The sequence below is a fragment of the Sphaerodactylus townsendi genome, linkage group LG03, assembly GCF_021028975.2.
Source record: "Sphaerodactylus townsendi isolate TG3544 linkage group LG03, MPM_Stown_v2.3, whole genome shotgun sequence".
Taxonomy (NCBI): Eukaryota; Metazoa; Chordata; class Lepidosauria; order Squamata; family Sphaerodactylidae; genus Sphaerodactylus; species Sphaerodactylus townsendi.
In genome coordinates, this window is record NC_059427.1 from 87,837,143 (window position 1) to 87,852,773 (window position 15,631).

The 15,631-nt window shown below is 43.2% G+C and overlaps 1 protein-coding gene across 5 annotated transcripts in view; it reads right to left on the reverse strand.

The window, feature by feature from the left end:
- Positions 1-14,326, reverse strand: part of JADE2 (jade family PHD finger 2) — a 214,308-nt gene extending 199,982 nt beyond the window's left edge. The window contains exon 1 of one of the 5 annotated variants that reach the window (XM_048487860.1): positions 14,203-14,326. The gene's annotated coding sequence lies outside the window, so the exon portion shown is untranslated. Of the gene's footprint in view, positions 1-13,183; positions 14,128-14,202 lie in introns of those variants that run through there. The other 4 variants (XM_048487863.1, XM_048487862.1, XM_048487861.1 and 1 more) reach the window with 4 other exon arrangements.
- Positions 14,327-15,631: the final 1,305 nt, after the last annotated feature.

The window sequence follows — 15,631 nt, forward strand, 5'->3', positions numbered from 1 at the left end:
CAACATTATGATGCGCAAAGCCATTGCCTCAATAACAAAGTCCTCTTTTTAAAAAATATAGTTGACAACACTAACAGCAGGGGGCACTTTCTAAGGCTTCCCCATATGGCAGGTCACTAAGCTGAATGAGATGCTAATAAGACCTAACATTCTTTTGACTGGAAAATCTCTCCCAAAGAGACACTCTTTAACATGAAAGGGAGAATTATACAGAAACCAACATGTGCAAAATCCTAAACCACTCCAATGTGTGGTTGGAATGTCTATCTTTAACATCACTAATTTATTTAAATACCTGCTTAGGATAGCTAATTACAGAAAAGGAAAAATTACTTGGTCATCAAATAATCTGGTTTTTGAAACATTGACTATCCAGGTCTCTTCCTGGGCTCATATTTTCCCATCGCTAGTAACTTCTAACCCAATGATGGTCAAGCTAAAAGCACACACTGAATTTTGTGTTCTCTTCAATTGCAGTGAGGGTGAAAGAAACCACTTTTCCTATTTGTTCTTCCCACATACCTGAATTTAAAAAAAGAAAACTGGCACCTCTGAAGGCATGTCAAAAAAAAATCTTCTCTCCAAATCTGCAACCCTCTAGCAATCCTTTTCCAGATATTTCAGTTCTATTGCCTTGACCTAGATAGATCTCAGAAGCAAAACAGGATTAGCCCTGGTTGGTATTTGGATGGGAGATCACCAAAGAACCAGGGTCTCTAGGCAGACAGACAATGACAAACTACCCCTGAATGTATCTTGCCTTGAAAACCCTATGGAATCACCATAAGTTGGTTCTGGCAATAGCAAAACAAAAAGGCAAAAAATTATCAGTCCAATGTCTCTTAACTTTCAAGCTGACCTTTCTAGTTATTTTTCTAGGAAATACTTTTATTTTCTTAAATAAATTTTAAAATACCTTTAAAACGACCATTGGTATTTATCTGTGAAGGGTATTTATCTGTGAATGGAATTAGAACATCTCTGGATGATTTCCACTGCTTTTAGAGAGGCAGGAACTAAAATTCTTCCGGTTTCCTGTGAAGATCACTCCTTGCTCAGTTCTGAGACTCCAACCAGCAGCTGAACTAACTTGTAATAGAACTTCAACTTTTAAATTAAGAACTTTGCAAAACATTAACAACAATTAGTACTCAACAAGAGAGCATAACAATTAGATATTATCAATAGGAAGAAGTAACGAATAAAGATATAGTGCCTGTTGATAACAATGACATGGAAGGGCAAGTTGTCCTCATTCAATTGGAGCAGAACGACCCTTCAAGGTAAGTATCAATGGTCATTCTCCCTCTGGGCTCTGAGGACATCTTTGGGACCTCCCATAGCAGCGTCTCTATTTGTTGGGTGGGTCATGATTGTCCAATTCTAGAATGTGTTGGAGGATTTTTCCTCCCACATGCTGCATCTGCAGAACTGTATGTTTATTTTGTAGTGTCTAATGAATGTAGATATTGACGACCACATTGCCACCTTACAAATGTCCTTGATGGAAGTGTTCTTGACTAATGCAGCATTGATAGCTGTGCTTCTAATGAAGTAAGCTGTAATTCCTGTGGGAGGATCCCCTTCGGGGATCGGGCGGTATAGAAGACGAAATAATAAATACATAAATATAAATAAATAAATCTTTTGCGCTTTATAACACAATCCATGAGACATTTGCTGATGGTGGAGTCAGAAATATTGCACCCTGACTTCAGAGGAGAGATGGCTATAAACATTGCCTTAGTTTTTCTAGTATCTTGCGTCCTGATGATGTAGGCCTCAAGGGCTCTTCTTAAGTCAAGTTTATGCCATATGATCTCCTTGAGATGTTTTGAATGAGGGCAGAATGAGGGCAACAAGATTTCTTGTTGTCTGTGGAAGGTAGTATTCACTCTGGGAATGAAGGTTGGGTCAATCCTGAGTATTACCTTATCCTTATGGAAAATGCATAAGGAAGATTCCACTGACAATACTCTGATCTCCAACATTCTCCTTGCTGAGGTGACTTCTACTAGAAAAATGGTCTTCATTCTAAGGCATTTGAGTGAGATGTCACCAGTGGGTTCTAATGGGGTTTTGGGGAACAAAGTCCAAACAGTGTTTAGTTTCCACACAGGAAACCTATGCAATTGAGGGGAGGCTTTGGTGGTGGCTTCCTTGAGAAACCTAACTATATGTGGATGTTTAGTAATTCTACATCCTTCTAACCTATGATCCCTGGGAGCGATAGCTGCCCCTTGTCTTCATAGCGATGCAGATTGTAGACCTGCTTTAATTTCATCTTGCAAAAAAATCCAATAATGCTGATATTTTCAGATGCAGTGGGTCAGCTTTCTGTCGACAGCAGCATTGTGCAAAGATTTTCCAACTCAAGTTATAGATTTGGGTTTTGCAGGCCTTTCTGACCATTAGAACTTTCTCTATCACCTCTCTATTGAAGCTTGTTTCTTTGAAGTATTGACTTTCAACTTTCAGGCGTCAAACGTAATTGCTGGGGTTCTGAGTGCTATATGGGTCCTTGAGCAGGTCTCTGATTTCTGGAGGTGTTGATGATAGTTGTTTTAGTGTATAGAACCATGGTTGACATGGCCAACAAAGAACTACCAGAACCAACACCGCTTTCTGTTCTTGAATCTTTCTGAGAAGTTTCAGGATGACTGTTATTAGCAGGAACACATACATCAGTCCTCTTGGCCAAAATGACATCAGAGCATCTGACATCTGGTGTCTATGATGGTCCCCAGGTGCTCTATTCTCTGGGATGGAGTGAGTAGGCTCCTCGCCTCACCCTTAAGAAACCCATGATCCTTCAATCACTCCAGCACTTTCTGCGTATTCTCTTTGGCCTTGGTTTTTAAGTTGGTTCTTATCAGGATGTTGTCTAAGTAATGTATCCCATTATTTGAGGATGATGACTAGGTTGACTAACATTATTTGAGGTTGATGACTAGGTTGACTAACATTTTGGTAAAGACTCAAGGAGCTGAACAGAATCCACAAGGCACAGCTCGAAAAAGGCCTTTCTTCTACACAGAATTGTATAAATCTCCAATGCAAAAGGAAGATTGGTATGTGTAGATAAGCTTCTGCCAGATCTATGGAGGTTAGAAACTCCTCCTGTTAAAGCACTTCTGCGATGGATCTGAGGGTTTCCATTTTGAAATGAAATAGTCCGATATGCCAGTTCAGGAATTTGAGGTTGAGGATTGCCCTCCAATCCTACCCACTAAAGAACAGTGAAGAAGGTAGAGTATACTCTTCTTACCCGATCTTCCTAGGAAACTGGTTCCATATCTTGGATGTTCAGGAGATGTTGAACTGCATTTTGAGGTTTTTTCTTTTTTTTTTTGACTATTTGTTGATGTTGGAGAGATGATTAGCCTTTCCAGTGGGAAGGACTTGAACTCTATGTAGACTTGGGCCACTGCTTCTATGACCCAGTTGTCTGTGTGAGATAGAGTCCATTTGTCCTTGAAGAGGGCCAGGCATCTTCCTGCCAGAGGGCTGGTTGAGTCATGCTTTATTTGGTTTGTGTTTACTGTCCTGTTTGTCACCTCTGTATTGGAACTTTTTCCCAAATGGGCTTTTCTTGTACTGTTTTTGCAACTGGGACCAGCTGTTTTTGCAAAATTCTTGGCGGAATTTTGTTAAGGTATGTTGGGAATGAAAGGAAGAGTAATTTTGGAATCTTTGGTCCAACCTCCTGGGATATTGTGGCATAGTCATTGACTTGTCCTTGGATTCCACAAGAATCTTGCCAAAGGGATCCCCCAAAATGTGTCACCTTGAAACAAGTAAGCAGCTACTACTGTCTTAGAGTGGTAGTCCACTGCCATTGTCTGACCCATAGAAGGAGTCTGGTGGCTGTTGCAGAAGCCCTGGCTGAAAAGGTCAGCACATCTAGAGTGGCATCAGATAGAAAGGCAACTGCCTCCTTCATGCAGTCTAGGGTTAACATTTGTAGGGTTAACAACTGAACTACCTGTCTTGCCCAGATGACAGAGGCTCTGGAGACTAAAGATGCTGTTGAGGATTATTTTTTAGTCATGGCCACCACTTCCTGGTGCATTGGTCCATTCCTCTGTCAATCACATCCTTAACGTGTACTTCGCTTCTGTCACGATTCCTGAAGATTGCAAGGCTGCTATGGGGGCATCCATTAAGAGTACCTGTAATAAATCGTCAGCAAACTGTGGCATGTACAGCTTTTTTATGAAGCTTGGGTATTGGGTTTGTCCCATTCTGCTTTCACCCGATTTTCCAAAAATTCTGGGAATGGAAAAACCACCTTTTTGAATCAGTACAGGGAAGAAACTCCTAATGGTCTTTCTACCTAGGTTTTGTTTTCTTCTTGGCCTACTCTGTTTCATTCTGAGTATCTTTACGATAGAGAACTGCCAAGGTTTTGGAAAATATTGATAGTCTGCCTGTTTAAAGCACCTACGATCAGATTCAGGTACTTTGATATCTTCTATTCAGCTTCAGAAAGGAGCTCTCCATCCTCTCTAGAATCAGAGTCGCTATCAGATGAATTAGAGATATCTTTGGCAGGACTAACCCTCCTGCGTTTTAATGCTGCTTTTGTAAGCTATCTGGATTGTTCCCCCACCCCTCTCTCCCTATAGGCCAATGCTATATCAACAGGGCTTCTAGGTCCCATTCCAATCCCCCTTTGCCTGAAAAATGTTTCCATCTGCTCAGTCATGCTATAAAGTCTGCAGGAAGGGTAAAGGATCTGTGAGTGTCAACATTACCACTCTGATGTGGAGAAGGCGTGGTTTGGTCATAGGAACCTCCAGGAGCCAAGTCAGCATTCTGTTCCTTCTGTCAGGCTTGTTCGTTGACACTTTCATCTGTTGCTAAGGAATCGATAGGAATAGTGGTGGCCGCCATATTAGAAACACTGTCCTTTCTAGCACACTTTCTTGTGCCTGCCAAAAATGGCAGCCAGGGCTCTGTTTCGTCAGCAAGAGGCAGCCCTGTGGGTTGTACCCACCGGAGTCAGTGAGGAGTCCCACTCCAGAACCAGAGCAGCCTCTAGGTCTTTCTCGGAGAGTTCAACCTCCGATGCATGTTCCATCAATACATAGCTTTAAGACAGACAGCACAGACATAACATGTCTGCTCTCCCTGTAGGCAGGAAAAGAACAGAGCAAATGGAGGGGCGAGCTCCACAGGAACCAGGAAGGAGAAGAATTTTAGTTCCTGGTTCCTTGCAAAGCAGTGCAAATCACCCAAAGATGTCCTCAGAGGGAGAATGTTTGCAGGAAACTTGGGCACTGTTGTAGCTTGTATATACAAGATTAAAATTATCTTCATAGGTTTCCTCTTCATAAGAGTTAATAGGGTAGGAAACTCATATCTGGGCTTCAGTACAATTGGGGGCTCACTGCTACATATAAAATAAAAATTTCTGCACAAAGGCAACAATGTTTGGAAAAAGCTAGTCTAGAGGTTTCTCCCTGACATCTAGTTTTCTATGGGAATACACCCACCCACCCCCACCCCCCATTAAATTCAACACATTAGCCTCCACCAGCAGCCTGGAGAGTTATGGCCCAGACAGGTTCACCACCTGAGTGAGAACAAGGTCTTAGCTCACAATACAGACAAGAGGAATCACAGATCTAAAATGGAAAGTATATGCACAGAAATAATATAGATTTAAAATGTTAAAACATTTTTCACAGAAAAATTATTTCTGCTATAATAAACAGAACAGATTTTCATTCATAATTATGGTGACTAGTGTTCTAAAAGTGATGAGTCAAGTTCAGAAACTTTTTCATGTATATAGCTGCACTTGCTTCTCATTATCAGTTAGAGAAATGTCTGTTGTCACAATAAGGTGTGAGATAAGTAGGTAAAAACTGAATCCACACACTTTGGATGTTGTGCTACTGTAATCACTGACCTGCCGGATCGTCTTGTCCACACATTCAAATCCAGAGGGAAATGATAACTATAGCACAGTGATAGTACAATTACAGCAATGTGTGGATCAATCTTAAGAGAGGCCATAGCTGCAATTGAAACAATCATAGAAGCACCAAGGCATCTCTGTATGCCTTCCACTGAACTTCTTTTGTGAAAGCCTCTCTAAATTAGACAGGCTATCCTGCAAAAAAGAGGGGACAGCTGGTTTTCCAAGCAACTAGAGCATGAAGTTTGTTCTCACGAGGGTCAATAGTAACTATTCATTTACAGGAGATGAGGGTGTATAACCTGTTGATGTGGGCTAAAGCTTACTTTCTGCTGTTAATGACCCAGAGCAGTGATCCTCAACATAATGCATTATCTTAGTGACTGCTCTTTCTAAAGAATTTCCTCCACATCAATAGAGCAAGAGGAGCTACAGAAGTCTCTGGGAAGCATCACGTTTGTGTCTGCAGAAACCACCCATTCCAAAATAGCTGTTATAACAGGGAGGTGCTTGAAAGGAAACCGCCTAACTTTTTTGGAACTTCACGATATTGAGAGATTGGACCCACACCCCATTGTAGCCATCTTGTGACTGATCCCAACCACCACGTGGAAGCCATTCTGTTGTGGTGCCTATTCCCCGCTGTCAAATTTCAAATATGCCATAGGTCAGCAAGGTTGGTGACACCTGCCCTAGGCAGCCTTTTTTAAAAAAAACACATTGTTCCCTCCCCTAACTGTCCCATCAATTGCTGCCGATGTACTTAGTCCCACACAAGTGAATGGGGACAACTCAAGTTTGTTCCTACTTATAAAGTTATGCCACATCTGGGCAAAGTGCAACAAAGAAATAGAGCACAAAATTTAAAGTCTACAATTTGAGACCCAATAGGGCTTGGGGTTAAGAAATTTCTGAGAGTTCGGAGCTAATATTGTCATCCATCTATTGTCAGCCTCCGTTAATTTCCAAAATCAATAATAGAGCCCAGAATTTTCCTCACAGACAAAAGGGAGATTTAAAAAACCATGACTTTATCCCTTTATCTTTTCTACCTCAAGATTTTATTAAGGTCTTGAGACATTATTCTGGAATATAGTGCAGGTTGAACATACATTGGAGATGTCCAGCATTCACATCCAACTCCCACTAGCTAAGTATAATCAGCTGGGTAGCAGGCAGACTTTGGTAAGAATCAGAAGACATCCTCCTTTCATGAGTCGGAAGCTACTGAAGTGATACTTATTTGTAAAATGGCAGAGGTTATTCCTGAGGAAAATTTAATCGCTTTAAGCAAGAATATTTAAATAAAGAGTCAGGATAGAAAGAGGGCATTTGTGCCAGGAATAAGATGTCCAAGGAGAGAAAAAAGCGGACAAGAAAGAAAACTGAAGTGCAAAGGAGCTAAGATGTCCAAACCTGCGGGACTGCTGTTATGTAGCATGGATTCGTATTACATCCTTGGTAGACTGCCAAAATTCTGATGGTATAAATACAAAAGTGGGAAGATCCTACACATTAAGGACTAAGTCGGCTGCACACATGTTAATATACTTATGGTACCTGTACTATATTCTAGCAATGACCACAATAGCACAGAGGTAAGTTTGTTGCAGATAAGGAGACAAATCATAAATAATGTTCCTCCTCATGCCAGCCCCTAAACTATGCTACAAATCTATTAGAAGCCATCAGGAATCTGAAGTAATTATTGTAGGGCAATTTGGTGGTGATTCCCTCTCTATATAATTTAACAATAAACCAACGTAAACTTCCCCTTCCCTGGGAGGACAGAAAATGCAGCATAAAGATGGCACTGCAACTGCTCTGCACTATATTGCTTCCAGAAGTCAAGATATACTGGGAGAGCACACAGATTACTTGAAATATTCTCCATCCAACTGCAATGTTAAGGGCTAAGCAGTCCTTGTTCTTTGAAATAATCAAAAGATAAAGCTATTACACAACCCTCCAAAAGCATTTCACTACTCTTCTTAGTATTAAGTTGGGAAGTCAGGTGAAGTGCATCTAACATTATGGACTCTGGTGAAATAACTAGGCCAGAAATCAATGAAAAAATAGATAAAAGTGCCTCTGTAACATTCAATGAGTGTTTAATTTAATGGCTGGAACTGACCCTGCATTTATTATTTTTGATCTGCCTTTGTTATGATTAAGACGCAAAGCTATCATTAATAGTTCCACATCTCAAAACTGTTTCCATTCCTCTTTGGGAAACTTGCAATGGTTTTCAAGCAGAGCAGCAGGCCCTCTGCTGGAGGATACAAGGCATATGAGAAGGGAAAGTCACCCTAATAAAACTACTCTATTAACTCCTGCTATATAAAAATAAGAAGCTAGACCTCATGGTTCCACTGATTTTTGAAAATGTTATTGCATAATATGCCTGCATGACTTAAAAATTAATATTATTAATTTTTATTAATGACTTAAAATAATATTATTTTCTATCTACAGATTTCTAATGCTTTTCAAAAGAGTGATTTGGTACGTTACATAATTTGGAGAGGGGAGATGAATGGAATTATACTTGTGTTTGTAACACCTAGGCCCCTTCCACACATGCAGAGCCATACACTTTCAATCTACTTTGCAACTGGATTTTACTGTGAGGAATAGCAAAATCCACTTGCAAACAATTGTGAAAGTGGACTGAAAGTGCATTATTCTACATGTGCCGAAGGGGCCCTAAGGAGGAACATCATGCCCCCCTCATCCACCACGTATGAGGAACTCTCACAAAATTCAAAACAAAACTTGGTCCTATTCACCTCTGCCTGCTTTGCATTTTTTCCATCTCTAGGAGGAACTGTTTTAGTAGTCATGTTTATGACTCTACTTTCCCTCTCAAACTCTTAATTGGTTTACCCTTTGCTTATCTAGAAACAAGTCCAAACATGTCAGTGATAACTGAACATATTAATCTAGACTAGATAGGGGGAAAGACAGATGGGCATCCCCAACAAAGCAATGCATGAAAGGGAGCAAAGAGAAACTGCTACATAATATAGAGACTTCAACAATTCCATCCGAAAAGATGAGTAGCCCTAAAAGGCCTAAGTATTGTCACAGACCTGTCACAGACAGTGTTGTCCCAAAGAAACAACTTAATGACTGTGACTTTCCAAGTCAATTCCAAATGCAAAAAGAGCAAAACTAACATTACCTACCTAAATATAACTTTTAAGTGAGCTCACAAAAAAGCCAGGTGACCCTAAGGATTTGACTCAATTGTAAGTCCAACAGTCACTGTCTTGCTTCTCCAAAGATTTTTTGTGCAAAGTTGATCCATAATAGGCAGAACTCAGAAGCTTTTGACAGCTAATCTTAAACCATGCTTAAACTTCTGTTCCTACAACTTCCCACCTTTCTTTTTCAGGATTTCAATTTCTGTTCTAGACAAAAGAATATATGTGCAAACTAAGAAGTTGAGGAAAAGTGAAGTTTTCAGCAAAATAGTATTTAACAGAGCCCACTGACTTCAATGGATATAGATACAAGGTAATAATGGTGGTCAGGTTTCAAATGGGTAAGGGGGGGGAAGAGATACTAAAACATCTTTAGACTAGCTGCCCTTGAAGACTTGGATCTAATGTCAGAAGAGGACAAGATCCTGTTTTCAATAATGATGTCCTCAAGGAATTCCAGCAGGTGCAGCTTTTCTCTGCAAGATAAAACCTGCCCCAACGCCCTCTCCTACACAAAATGGAAATGACAACAGCTCTATATGTCTGATCACCATAATGTAGATATTTGCAGCTATTCTAAAGTGAGCCTGCAGTGGCAGCAACCCTAGAGAAAATCTGATTAAGTAAAATCAGTTTCTATAAACAAGAGATAAGTTTACAAGGGATAAAATTCCTACTCTGCAGTGACAGCCTTGGCTGCCAAAAGCCAGTTTAAACTTTCCTACTGAACAGCAAAATTAAATTTCTATAAACTATTTCTCATTTTGCCTGAAATATGTTTCAACTTAATTAGCCAGCAAATGTTTAAAGGTCAAATGCTGTTTTAAAGCCAGGACTTCTTTATCCCAGTGAGAAGCAAAGTGAACTAGTGCCCCATCTGGAGCCAAAGCCTCACTTGTAAGGATCTGTCTGGTAATGTTTTGTATGCAAATTTACAAAATCCCCACATTACATTTAATGACAGCTGGGGGAGTAATCAATAAGCTGTTTGTAAATAACATGTTGCTGGGTTTCTGTGCATAAGGCTCAAGGCACTTAAGGGTCTAGCTAGCTGCATAGCTTCATCTGAACTTCAGCTGCTTTTAATAATCAGCAAGTCCATTCCCATCATTTCAACCCCAGTTAAACTTTGACTGCACTTCCTTCTAAAGGGTATGCAGTCAAATAGATTCCCTGCCCTCCAGGAACACAATTAGATGTAAAATCAGATCCTAAAATAAAAAAAAATGCTTTAGCTATACCACCGGAGATGTGCATTTTGCTTATGATAAGTATGTTTAAGGTTGAAACAGTGAAAGGCAAGAGATTAAATTATATTTCAGGTAGGAAGCTGGGAAGCTCCCAACTATTTGCCAAGCAGTTTAAAGAAAGAAACCTTCCAGATGTCCGGTCAAACATATATACACAAGTGCAGAGAACTGTGAATTACACCCTGCAGAAGATACACCCTGCAGAAGAATGGACCAGACATTAAGGCAAACTCAGGGGTTTTTTTTTTACATTAAGACAAAATCAGCACGGAACATTAGTTTTACAAGAATGAAACAGTGAAATTGGAGGGAAAAGGGCACCCAGAAACTACAAGAACCCAAATGAGAGAGGTACAGACTGTCAGGGGATTCCTGAGTGCAGTGAGCAAGTGCAAGCAGGAAAGCTGACAGGGCATCAAAGAAAAAACTGGCATGGAAAGAGGTCACAGGATATCAACAAGTAGCTGACAAAAAGGAAAGGAAGCAGGGCAAGAATAAAGGACAGATACAAGTGGGTGCCAATTCAGTGGCATGGGGAATAATAAGAATAAGGAAGGTAGGTATCGGAGCATATATCAGTCAAGACTAAACTGAAGGACTAGAAGCAGGTTCTAGAGAATCAGACAGGACGAAGAGGAAATCTACCAGTATGAGGCAGTGTGTGTGTGTATGTACTTATGTCACAATTAGGCACGGAAATAAAAGGAGTGTTCCAAAAAAATAATGGCAGAAGGTCCCAGTGAGGTTCAGTAGCAATGCAGTGCAGGCATGTACTGTGTATGTGTGTGGCGCATGGGCAAGTAGCAGAACTGGGAAGCTGTGTGAAAAGAGCTACAAGAAGTGTAATAAGCATTACAATCCTGAAAAAGGGGGCAGAGACACACAAGGGACCTAGTGAAAAGAGAGAACACAAACAGACTGAGCAATCAGTTGGAAGGAAACACAAATGAGTTTTTAACATGAAACTACTTTAAAAAAACTTAATTCAGAGTTTATCTGATGCTTTGGGCAATTTTATTTATTAAATGTATATTAAATTTAGCCAAAATCAGAGGTGCAGCAGGATACCTCCTCTCCTTGGAGTTCAAAGGAAGGTGCGTGTTGTGTGGAAAAGGGAGAAAATATGATCATTGTGAGCATTTTGTGGCTTCCAATCTAGATGTACTAATTTATTTATTATTTTATTAACTGAGTTGCTAGCAGTTCTAAAAGATGAGCAAGCATCTCCCCCAATGATGAATGCCAGCTTTGGGAACATCCACTAGAAAACCTGACACTTGGCAACAGGAGTATAACAGGCACCTGCAGTTTAAAAAAGAAAGTGAAATGCAGAGGGCGTAGGGCCTGGTGTTCAGAAACAGACTAAAGAGTAATAAAGAAAAGGCCTTGAGGCTTCAGCATGTGGAAAGTACCTTTTCCTCACAGTCAACCCACACACTTCTGCGGAACGGGGGGGAGGGGGCGCTTTCAGAAGACAGCATGCCACATGCAGGCGAGCTTGAGCTCCAGGATCACTCTTTTAAATAAAAAAAAGAAAATAAACCCTGGCTAAGAGAGAGGACTCTTGAAGAGCAGCTAAAAGAGAGAGTGGGAAACGGCTGCAAGAGAAGCGGCAGGGAAAAGATGATGAGGCATTTGGGAAAGGAATGCCTACCACAGGCAAAGCGCAAAGCCTGTAAGGGAATGCAGAGAAGGAGGGAAAGCGAGGAGGAAGGAACAGGACGCCTCCGGGAGGGGAGGCAGAGGGGGGTCCGCGTAGCCGCGGGAGGCAAGCAAAGCTGGGGGAGGGCTGGGGGGCGGGTGTGATTCAGTGGCGGAGATAGAGGAAAAGATGAGACGCCCCCCGGAGGAGCCCGTTGGGAGCCGGGAGAGTTGGAGAAGGTAAACAACAGCCACGCCCCCTACAGTCCTCAGCCCCGCCGCGCAGCTCAGTCGCAGCCGCTGCCTGTACATTTCCATTCCCAAATCGCTTCGTGCCCCCAGCGGCGTGACTCGCGCCCTCCCCCCCCCGCGCAGTCACCCCCCCCCCGCCCTCGCGCCGTTGCAACGCGGCTGCAAAAGCCATCGGCGCCCCGGAAAGCTTGTGCCATTCAAAGCCCAGTGGGGCTCGCCCACCCTCGCAAAAGGCGGCGCTGTCGCTTCTCCTCTGCCTGCCTCCTGGGAGCATTGTTTGTGTCTGTTACAGGAGCTGGCAGGGACCCCACAACCCCAGCACGTGAGAGGCGCGGATCATGTGGGTGCAGCAGCTCCAAGAAATGCAAAGGCTCCAAAACGTGCTGCGTATCAACAAAAATGAAACTCGTGTTTCTCTTAATTTGCCGCGCTATCCCCTACTGCGCACACACATATACACATTACATAGCTCACTCACACACAAACACTACTCAATCTCCACCCTTTAGGGACTGTATCATTCTCGAACATTTTCTCCCTCCGTTTTGGATCATCCTTCCCCGGCCCCAATTGTGATTCTTGACCCCTTTTTCGCTCGTCCCTCTTTCTTGGAGACCTTTTAGGGCAAGCGCTGCCGCAGTCATTAATTCGAGGAACTGCTTCCAGAGGCTCCCGATCCTTGAAAAAGTTGTTGTTTACATTCCTGCCGCCTCCCTTTTAAAACATGACTGACCAACATGCGCAATCTATGTCTAAAAACGCTGCACACTTCCCTCCCCACCCCACCCCCGTTCCTCCTTTGCAGGCAGCTCAGTTAGGAAGACTAAAACAAATGCAAGAAGGGGAGGGGAACAAAATCAAGAGAAGCTGCAAAAGAAAAAAAATGGAGCAGTTCTCCACCCTTTTACCTTGGCTTGGAGAGAGCGTCCTCCAAGAGTTGAGAATGCCCCTGGGGTTACAGAAGAAGTGTGGGGGGTGATGCTCCAGAAACGTAACCGTTCATAGAATTTCCTTTTGCAAAAATTAATCCGGTACCATTGCGGAGGGGACGAAACATCCCCCCCGCCTCGTAGGATCCGTAGATGATAACCTCCTTTTTTGATTAGATACAAAGTAACTCCATGGATGCAACAAAAAAAAAACCCCAAAGAATTGCTTCCCGCTGAGATGGCCGCTCGGTGCAAAATCCAGCAAGCCCTGCGTGCGTGTTTCTGTTTCTTTTTTAAATCCGGACTTTTCGGATCTCTTTGCTATTGCCCGAAATTGAACAGCAGGCCCCCCTTCCTCTCCCTTGCCGGCGAAGAAAAGACTTCTTCAAAGCAGTATATAAATTAGGGTGATGCTGCCGCTCTCTCCCTCTTCCTCCCCCGCCCCCTGCACCTCCCTTCCCTCAATTTCTTCTTTTCTTGGTTGTTGTTGCCTCCCGACGAGCAGCAGGTCCAGGTGCAGCGGGAGTAGCGGCAGACGTGGGTCCCATCCCTGATTGTGTCGGGCATGTGTCGCCTCCCACCCCAACGCACTGCTCGCCCACCCCTCCCTCTGCTTCACCTCCCTCCGATGGGCTGAGTCCCCATCGTTTTTCTCTGGTGCCCTGGGCAGCTGGAAAGGGGTCGGGTTGCACACACTGACGCGCTCGCCCACTTTCCCTCGCGCGCTCTCTCTCCCTCTACAAGCCTGATCAGGTCACTTTCGCAATGATCTTCAGCCTCGCGCACACACAACAGCGGCGGCAGTGCACACACACGCAGATCACAGAGCTGCAACACTTTCTTCGCGTCCTCCTCTTCTCCGACACACACTCTCCCTGCCCCCCTTCACCTCCTCGGAGCTATGCACAGGCGTACACTAGCCTGCTGCTGCAACCTTACCAAAAAAAAAAAAGAGCTTATACTTAACAAAATCTTTTGGCGCCATATTAATGACGTACTTCAAATTTGCCATTTCTTCCTGCGTCAAAAAGACGTTTCTTGCAAATAACAGACGAGGTGCAAGGCGGGGAGAAGGATAAAAAAAACCCCTTCAGCTGCAAGGAGAGAAAGACCCTCGCAGCAAAAACCGCGCAGGGGATGGGATTGGGTGTGTGTGTGTGTTTGCATTAACTAGAAGTGCACGAGGCGAGGGCGGGAGGGGGCGAAGTGGCAGGAGGGGGGAAGCATCGAGATCGCAATTGTGTGCTATGGGTCGCAAAGTTATTTGGCTGCCTTCTCAAGAGAAAGGGGTGAAGAGAGTGGTGTATGAAATGCCACCACCTTATGGGGAAGAACATCCAGTCCTTTTAATTCCAATCATCATCCAGATCTCTGCTGGCCGTGAAACACTTGCTCCGTTTCGGTTATAGAAGCCAAGGGGGAGGAGAGACGTGGACGTTAAGAAATATCCCCCCTCCCCCGTCTTGCCCCATGAAACTGGTTTGCTTTGATTCCTGCAGTTTTCTTTCCCAACTACTAAAAGGGGGCTTCTTTTGAGAAAAGGCAGAAGGAACTTTGCACCGTTTTGCACAGGAAGAAGAGGAGCCTGGTCCGCCCTCCTGTAGTTCTCAACTTGACCTTGTGATGTACAAACAATGCACTTCAGTCCGTTGCTAGAAGGGTGTTTGTTGCTGTTTCTGTCGCCTGTCTGTTTTCTGTGGTGGTGGCGGCAGCAGCAGCCCAGGGCTCCCGCCGACATCCAACTGGCCACACCCACCGCAGCTTGCTTGAGGCAGGCAGACACCACTCTGGACTCGGATAACAACAGTCGTTTCACCCAAGGAGAAAGCTTGGGAGGGAGGCAAAGAAGAGGCTGCCCTTCGCCGGGTGGGCACCTCGCCCCTCAAGGCTTTTTCCTCACAGTTGTAGGTGCAGCATTCATCCCCTAGCTCACATTTCCTCTCCGTAGCTGTTGTTACAGTATCACCTTTCTGCAGAGAAAAACTCCCCCAGGGATGTTCAGATAATTATGGATGCTATGTATTTCCACTGAGAAATGCCTGAAAAGTTAGCAAAAAAGCTGCTTCTGAAATCTAAGGGTTCAAGACTTATTTCTCCACTGTTTCCTTAGGGCCTTTACTGATGTTCAAAGCATATTTCTTAATTGGGAGAACTTAAGTCTGTCTGCAGGGATGCGGGCACAGACACTGTAAAGAGTCTAATTTCAATTTGAATCATCAGATTGTTACCATTTCATATGAGCCTGGATTCACCTCAGACATAATTTCGAGAGGGGTGGGGCATCATCTGAAATCCAGGGATACTGGTCATCTGCCTACCTCACAGGATTTCCAGAGGGAGGAAGCAGATAATGATTTCACTGCTGTTTGCACAGTAAAAGTTGTATATTACAATTGTAAATGACAAATCCAAAGTTAACCATTTCAG